Genomic DNA, 8,606 nt, shown 5'->3' with positions numbered 1-8,606 from the left:
TAGCCCGAGGATATCTATAAATAAATATAAATTCGCTATAAATCTTAAGATTTGTTTAACTAAAGTCCTTCAAACCGACAAACAGTCCTCGTTCCAACTACGAGAAAATAGGAGAAATCTATTTTTCTCACGAACGACGCTTCCTCTTCTCGAACTCTCTCTTAAGGGCGGCTAGCACCCTTCCCTAACCACCAACATGGAAATTGACCAATTAACAGTAACGCCAATTTCCCTCACTTTCCGAACGAAGGCTTTTTTCCACGAATCCGATGATTTCGTGCCCTTAGGCACACCCATCATAGTTTTCCTCGATAGCGTTACCGTGAACAGTTTGCTGGTGAGTGCCGAGGCGTGCAAACGTGTGTCCAGTGTCCTGCGAAGTCCACAAAACAGCACGTGACCATCCAGTTGCTGCTGAGTGCCGAGACGTGTGTCCAGTGCCCTGTGAAGTTCACAAAACTCCACGTGACGCCCATCTGTCGAAAGCAAATCCAACAAACCTAGCTAAGGGTTAACAGCCTCTCGACTAGTTCTTCCACACTGAATTAACTAGCTCGATGATGGCTCTATCATTCCAAACAGGCTCTCCGGAGCTAAATTATAACTCCGCCGTTTTTCCTCCCCCGTGGCAAGGGGGCAACACATCTATCCTGGTAAACGACCATCACTCGAAAAAACGCAAGCTGGAACCAACCAAGACAAATGTGAATAAGAGTCAAACTAAACCACCAGCCAGCCAGGTGACCACCTTCAATAGATTCTCAATACTGGAGTCTACGGAAGACTCCATGAATACAACCGAAAAGGTAAATAATCTCCATACTCAAAAAATTCCCCCTCCTCCACCAATATTCATTGACGACGTAATCGACATACAGTCAATGACAAGGACCATTGAAAAAGACATCAGCAAAGAGGACTACAAGTTAAAAATTAACAACAACCACGTGAAAATTCTGCCGACCCACCCAGACGCCTGTAGAAAGTTAACTAAGTTGCTAAAAACGTTAAACGCTAAATTCCACACATATCAGCTCAAACAAGAAAGACCTTTTCGTGTGGTGCTACGCAACATCCACCACTCAGTCGACCTAGATGAACTAAAGTACGAACTTCAAAATCTTGGCCATGAGGTAACAAACATAAGCAACATTAAACATAGAATCTCAAAAAACCCACTATTACTATTCTTCATAGATTTAAAACAAAAAGGGAACAACAAAGAAATCTACAACGTCAACCGGCTGATAAACTCCATAGTTAAGTTCGAACCACCTCTTGTAGAGAAAGAAATAGTACAATGTAAAAGGTGCCAAAGGTACGACCACACGCAGAAATACTGCAACCATAACTTCCGGTGCGTAAAATGTGCAGGTAATCACCCCACTAACCAATACACTAAATCCCCCGAAACCCCCGCTAAGTGCATCCACTGTCAAGGAGAGCATCCTGCGAACTACAAAGGATGCTCAGCATATAAAACACTACATAATATTAAGTATCCAAAACTGAGACCCAAGGACATAACCATACAAGAACCTAGACCCCAAAAACTCACCTCACCATCAGTATCCTACGCGCAGGCAACACAAGGAAACGTAAACAACTCGAAAACCCACAGTGTACACACAGAAAATAGAATTCCCACCCCACAAAACACAGACAACTTCACCAGACTCGAAAAACTTATCGAGAAGCAAACAGAGCAAATTAACAACTTGCTGTCACTACTCACACTCTTCATGGACAAATTCATACGCACAGAAGCAAAATAAAACCAATGCGAATAGCTTTGCGGAACGCCAACGGTCTAGCTCAGCACAAATTTGAACTAGAACTATTCTTAAAACAACAGCAAATCGATGTGATGCTCATATCCGAAACCCATTTCACCGATAAAAACTACCTGAACATAAACGGATACAAGTTCTACCATACCCAACACCCCAGCGGAAAGGCCCACGGCGGCACCGGAATCATAATCAAATCAAACATTAAGCACTACGAACTTCCACCATTCCAGAAAGACTACCTCCAAGCAACAAACGTAGCAATAGAAGACTGTCATGGTACAATCACCACTTCAGCTGTATACTGCCCTCCCAGACACTCCATCGCCAAAGAAGACTTTGACGACATCCTGGACACCCTGGGCAATAGATTCATAGCTGGAGGAGACTACAACGCCAAACACACCCAATGGGGCAGCAGACTGGTTACAGTAAGAGGCAAAAACCTCCTCAACAGCATAATAACCAACAAGCTCAACTACCTTACCACATACGAACCCACAAACTGGCCCACCGACACAAACAAAATACCCGATCTCCTTGATTTCCTCATAACTAAAAATATCTCGTCAAGACACGTCCAAATCAATTCCTCGGTTGATCTCTCCTCTGATCATTCCCCCGTGATAGTAACAGTCAGTTCAACTATCATCGAGAATACACGTAATGGCTCCATACATAACCAACACACCAACTGGCAGCTCTTTAGAGAAGTCTTTACACACACAACTTCAGCCTCAACTTCACTAAAAACCAATGAAGAAATCGAAGCAGCCACGGAATACCTAAACACGAGCATAACAAACGCTATCCGCTTCTCCACACCGGCAAAAACGTCCATCAGCAATCACGAATACCCCCAGTACATATTAAAAAAAATAGCAGAAAAACGTAGACTAAGAAGCATATGGCAGACCCATAGAACACCGGAGGACAAACGCAAACTAAACAACGCAACTAGAAAACTATCCTAAACTATAAAAAACTACAATAATGACCGTTTTCACAAATATCTCGCCAGCTTGTCCCCCACAGCCGACTCCAACTACTCACTATGGAAGGCCTCCAGGAAACTCACGCGCCTCCCACAAATAATACCTCCAATCCGCCGTCCGCAGGGTGGATGGGCGCGTAGCCCTATAGAAAAAGCCAACCTATTTGCCAAACACTTGACTGAAGTATTCCAACTCCATTCCTCCATAGCTGCAGCGGACGTTACCGAATATCTGCACACTCCCTTCCAAATGTCCCCTCCTATTGAACCCTTCACTTCTTCAGAGATCATAGAAGCAATCAGTCGCCTAAACCCCAAGAAAGCAGCAGGTCACGACCTAATAGGAAATAAAGCAATCAAGGAACTTCCGATAAAAGGGATTGCACTCATCGCATCAATCTTTAACGCTATCCTCCGCCTTCAACACTTTCCCTAGGCTTGGAAAATCTCACTGATCACCCTCATCCCTAAACCCGGTAAACCAATATATGAAACCAGCTCCTATCGCCCAATCAGTCTTTTACCTACCCTGTCTAAACTATTCGAGAGGATGCTCACGAATCGTCTCCTTCCACTCCTAGAAGAATTGAAAACACTCCCAGACCACCAATTCGGCTTCCGAAAACAACACTCAACAGTAGAGCAAATCCACCGCATAACCCACATGATCAGCCAAACCCTTGAAAAGAAAAAATACTGCTCAGCGGTATTCCTAGACATCCAACAGGCATTCGACAAAGTATGGCATAAAGGGCTACTCTACAAGCTCAAAAAGATCCTACCTCATCCATACTACTCCATCTTAAAATCCTACCTAACCAACAGACAATTCATAGTTAAATGTCTAGGCGCCACTTCCGCAACATTCCCAATAGAATCCGGCATACCCCAAGGTAGTGTCCTCGGACCCCTACTGTTTTCCATCTACACTGCCGACTTACCTATAGCAAACGAGGTAACAATAGCAACATTTGCCGACGACATAGCACTATTAGCTACCCACGCAGACCCGGCAATTGCCTCATCCACTCTCCAGCGAAGTATCGACACCATGGAAAAGTGGTTCCAAAAATGGGGTTTCAAAATAAACGAAAAAAAATCCTCTCATGTAACCTTCACGCTCCGAAAACAAACCTGCCCCCAGGTCACCATTAACAACACAATAATCCCAAGCAAGGACTCCGTAAGATACATGGGCATGACCCTGGACAGGAGGCTAACTTGGAAAAAACATATCTCAGAAAAAACAAAGCAACTAAAGGAAAAATTAAGAAAATTCTATTGGTTCACGGGCCGACGCTCCAAACTAAACATACAGAACAAAATAATCCTCTACAAGGCCGTAATAAAACCTGTCTGGACCTATGGAATCCAACTATGGGGAACAGCAAGTAATTCCAACATTGAAATACTCCAACGCTTCCAATCGAAAACGCTAAGATCCCTATCAAATGCACCCTGGTATGTTACCAACGAAACAATCCACCGTGACATCAAGATACCTACAGTCAAAGATGAAATACACAAGTCCAGAAGCAGATATAACACAAGAGCCAACAACCACCACAACCCACTAGTCACCCAACTACTGGACACGACGGACCGATCTACATTTATCATATTTTATATAAAATTAGAAGGGACTTTTAAAAAATTGCATGCAACAACACACTTACAGGTACTCTTAAATTAGTTTTTCTACATGTCCGATTATGTCTTTATATGTATATGTCAATTCAAATTTATTTTCTTAAATGTCCCTTAATGAAAAACTAACACTTCATATTAACTTTGAACTTTTGAGTTCTTAGAATATTCTGATTTAGTCACTGGCTGTACCATAAATTCATTTACAGATATTATATTTCCACCAAGAGCTAGTTTTATTATGAGCCTTCCTGCATCATCATCGAATCCTTCTATTTGACCATAATTATTACTTTGTTCTCCAGCTATAATTTTCACAAATGTTCCTTTCTCGATTTTAACTTCTTCCTCTTCTTTTTTGAAATCTGTATTTTTCTTCTGCAATGCTACTTTGTCTGCTCCAAGACCCATACCTTTTGGTCGTAATTCTGGTATGACAGCTGCTACTAATCTGTAATAGTTAGAATAAACGATTGTGAAATAAAAAATGATGTTCTCTGTTTACTTTCCAATAAGTGATGTATTAAATACATATAATTAATTTAATCCAGAGTAAAATTCATACTTTTCATTTCAACCAATTCCCTTTCCTGGTTGCCATCCCATTCCCCTTAACATTGCTACACCAAAAGCATCAATAGGAATTTTTTCATAATCTTCTAACGTAGACTGAAAAATACAAAACGATATTTATAATATGCAAATGTAATACATCTGTGCATTGCACATCAATATGTTGATAACGTACCTGTTCTTTGCCTCTTAATGATTCATCTTCTACTAAAGGTAAAGTTAAATCATTTGTTTTAGTTTCATATTTATTCTTTGACTTAAGTTCCCCAATGATTTCTTTAGTCGCTTGCTCTTCTAAAGTAACAACTTTATTTTCACTATCTTCAACTGGCTCTTTCTTTATTGATATTATTGGCGATGTTTTTCCATTAGATAGCTTTGATTTTGCCTCGTTAACACTAGCGTCTCCTACCTTTTCCTTATCTGCCTTCGGAAGGAAAATGTCTGCATCTATTTTATTAAGAATTCTATCATGCCAGGTTTTTGAACCTAGTAATGGAATAATTAGAGATTCATCTTTTTTTTCTTCCTCATTGAAATAAAAAAATTGTTTTCAAATATATATATTCCGCTATTGGTGATTTTTATAGGTTAGGTTGAGGTTATATGTTTCTTGATTATAAATTTTACTTTTTGAACTCACCCTATTACTTTAATACCTTTCTCATCAAGGCATTCAATGTAATCAACTTTCTTTTTTTCTTGTGGAATAGCATTTTTTAACACAGGTTTCTTAATAGATTTCGCAAAACCGAAGGAAATCTTCTTTCCTTCTTCTGCCATTTATTTGTTATTTTAACACTGACTTATAGATCAATACACATGTATATACTAGACATAAAGATTGATGTCACTTGAATCTACGTACATGAATCTGATATCTTATTATACTTTATTAATCTACTCAAAATTACTTGCACATTACTAAAATTTCATTCCGACAATGTATCAAGCGTCTGAATAAGTGACATTAAAGTAAACATATATCAAAGAGGAAATAAGAAGAACTGACGCCTATGGTTTTCTATGTTACAGAGCTAGTGCTGCATCATACGGCCAAATGCCGAAGGTGGCTTATGCTAGTATATACCTGCCTATACGTTTCAATGAGAAAATCGATATTATGTGTTCATGTGAAAATTCACATTTCCCTAGGAGCTGTATTTTGATAGATTTAAGCTTCTAATGGAGCATTTTAAACGTATAGAGTATACTATGAAGTAGATAGTAGTGCGGATCATTTTATATTCATAGAAAGTTTGAATGTATAGAAATGTACAAAATGCTCATGATATGCAAAAATATGCAAAATATTCAAAGTAAACCAATCATCAAAAAGTTTAGAAGGTGAAACAAATTTCTTTAATAACACCTAGATTAATTTTTATTTGTTAACAATCCCATATATAACCATAGCTTTCGCCCGGCGCATATACGCGCCCATACATGCGTTAATAAGATAAGAGGAAATAAAAGACAGATTATCGATAAAATACACTAACACATATGTAATACGTGGAGATATTACCACTCAGATTACACATATTATATATTATAAGGGAAGATGTATACCACGTATACATATATGTAGAACGAACATTTCAAACTTGTTTATAACGCGTGCGCACACATACATGCACGCACACGAACAATTTTTCGAACGATAATTATATTAATAATTTATAACCATTTATATTTTTATATTTTTATATTTTTATATTTTTATATTTTTATATTTTTATATGATAAGCATTTATATTTTTTAAAATATGTTCTTATGGCATACATATTTATTCCACGCTTCATATCTATCCACATCCGTAACTGTAGGTGACATTGTTTTTTAACAATTTTGCTATTATTTCATAATTCTTTAATTCATATTTCAAAGTCGTAACAGATGTTTCTTTTTTCTTTTTTTTTTTTTTCAAGTTTTTCCCATATTGGACTTATTTCGAGCAGCCATGCTTGCTTACAAAGCAATTTTATATCCACGCAAGAATATTTTTCAGTAGATTTTATTATGTGGTTTACAATATCCATATTCTCTAATAACTGGTTGCTAAGGTATAATTTGAACATACCAAGTCGAGTAACTTCATTTGGTAATGATACGTATATTTTCTTTTCAAGGCATCTGCGTAAAGCTGCATCAATGTCCCTAATAATATATTTACAATAAATATTATTGTTCTGTTATATTAATAATAACAAAGGAATATTCCGCACAACACAATAATTAAGATTAAGATAATGAATAATTATGATATTAAGATATTTTCTACTTAGAAAACATTGAAATAGCGTGATATACATAGCAAGGGCAATTAGTTGCAGCCAAAAGAACTACATTAGAATTTTCGTTAGATACTAATCCATCCAATCTAGAAAGAAGTTCTGATCTGAATCTCTTTGCAGGTTCAGACAATGTACAGTTTACTCCTTTATTTGTGCCTATCCAGTCAATCTCGTCGATAAAAATAATTGTAGGCGAAAAATTATAGGCAAGTTCAAATAAAACCTGTTCAGTTTAACAAATGTATTAATGTAACTATTCTATTTATATATGATTATTATTATATATGATATATTCCAGAATCTCTTCTTCATAGACAAAGGAAATCAACTTACACGGATATACTTCTCGGAATCACCTCTCCATTTGCTCACCAATGAGCTGGCCGTTATGTTAAAAAAGGTGCATTGACATTCCAGGGAGAAAATGGGCCTTTAAAAAAGATAAGGTACTTGAGGAGATACACAATGGCCTCCTTAATAGCAGATTTACATTCCTCTAGGCCTACGATGTTGTCCCAATATACATTTAATTTTGTCAGTATGATTTCCTACGACAATACAAAGATGAAATGGCGCATAATCTCCGTATTAATTTCCGTAAGTGTTATGTAATTCGTTATTTAAAGCTTTACTGAAATCAGTATTTACAATACGTATATTAATCGAAAATAACTTACGCATGAAATGTCTTCAATAATCTTCCATAATTCCAGATTGTCTATATAAAGCTTCTGAGCCTATTTTGATATCTTTGATTGCGTGGATTGTTCCATTAAGATGTTAAATAGCTCTCCTCTTCTGATGAAGATTCATCGCTTTCATTGGCGAAAATTGATGTCACTGTCATTGCGAGATTAATATCATCCGTAGCATCACCCCTCATCTTCTGTTGTGCATTCCTCCCTTTCACAGACCCAGATACAGACTCACTTCTCGTTTGTTTGCTAACAGATTTGACACGTTTTACTACTTCTTCAAAGATTGAATGATATTGTAATCGATACGTTGAATACGTTGAGAACGTTGAATAGTGTTAAATAATTTAAATTCTTACACTTTGTTCGCATTTGTCATTTCCCTCGTCTTTATTTCCTTTTCAGTTATTTTCTTGCACAATATAGGATATTTTTGGAATTTCATCTTGTAATAATTTTCATATTCTGTAAGAATAATTTCCAAATCGACGTTGTCGCAGACTCGATATTTCCGAGGTAGACGAGCTTCCCGGATTAATACATCGCTAATGTCTACATATCTAAAAAATATAATTTTTAATTCATTGAACAAATTTTATGCTATGAGTA

General features: G+C 37.3%; 2 long non-coding RNA genes across 2 annotated transcripts; both read right to left on the bottom strand.

The window, feature by feature from the left end:
- Nucleotides 1–3,316: 3,316 nt before the first annotated feature.
- Nucleotides 3,317–5,859, bottom strand: LOC126927633 (uncharacterized). The gene is made up of 4 exons (XR_007715709.1): nucleotides 5,644–5,859; nucleotides 5,180–5,533; nucleotides 4,997–5,100; nucleotides 3,317–4,882 (listed from the first exon to the last, which is right to left on the bottom strand). It is a non-coding gene; the product is annotated as an uncharacterized LOC126927633 (long non-coding RNA).
- A 1,048-nt stretch (nucleotides 5,860–6,907) lies between these two features.
- On the bottom strand, nucleotides 6,908–8,240 carry LOC126927642 (uncharacterized). The gene is made up of 2 exons (XR_007715718.1): nucleotides 7,636–8,240; nucleotides 6,908–7,525 (listed from the first exon to the last, which is right to left on the bottom strand). It is a non-coding gene; the product is annotated as an uncharacterized LOC126927642 (long non-coding RNA).
- Nucleotides 8,241–8,606: the final 366 nt, after the last annotated feature.

Source organism: Bombus affinis, unplaced genomic scaffold (genome assembly GCF_024516045.1).
Source record: "Bombus affinis isolate iyBomAffi1 unplaced genomic scaffold, iyBomAffi1.2 ctg00000173.1, whole genome shotgun sequence".
NCBI classification, from domain to species: Eukaryota; Metazoa; Arthropoda; class Insecta; order Hymenoptera; family Apidae; genus Bombus; species Bombus affinis.
The sequence above is the reverse complement of the archived record's forward strand: the minus strand, read 5'-3'. Positions and strand labels throughout refer to the sequence as shown.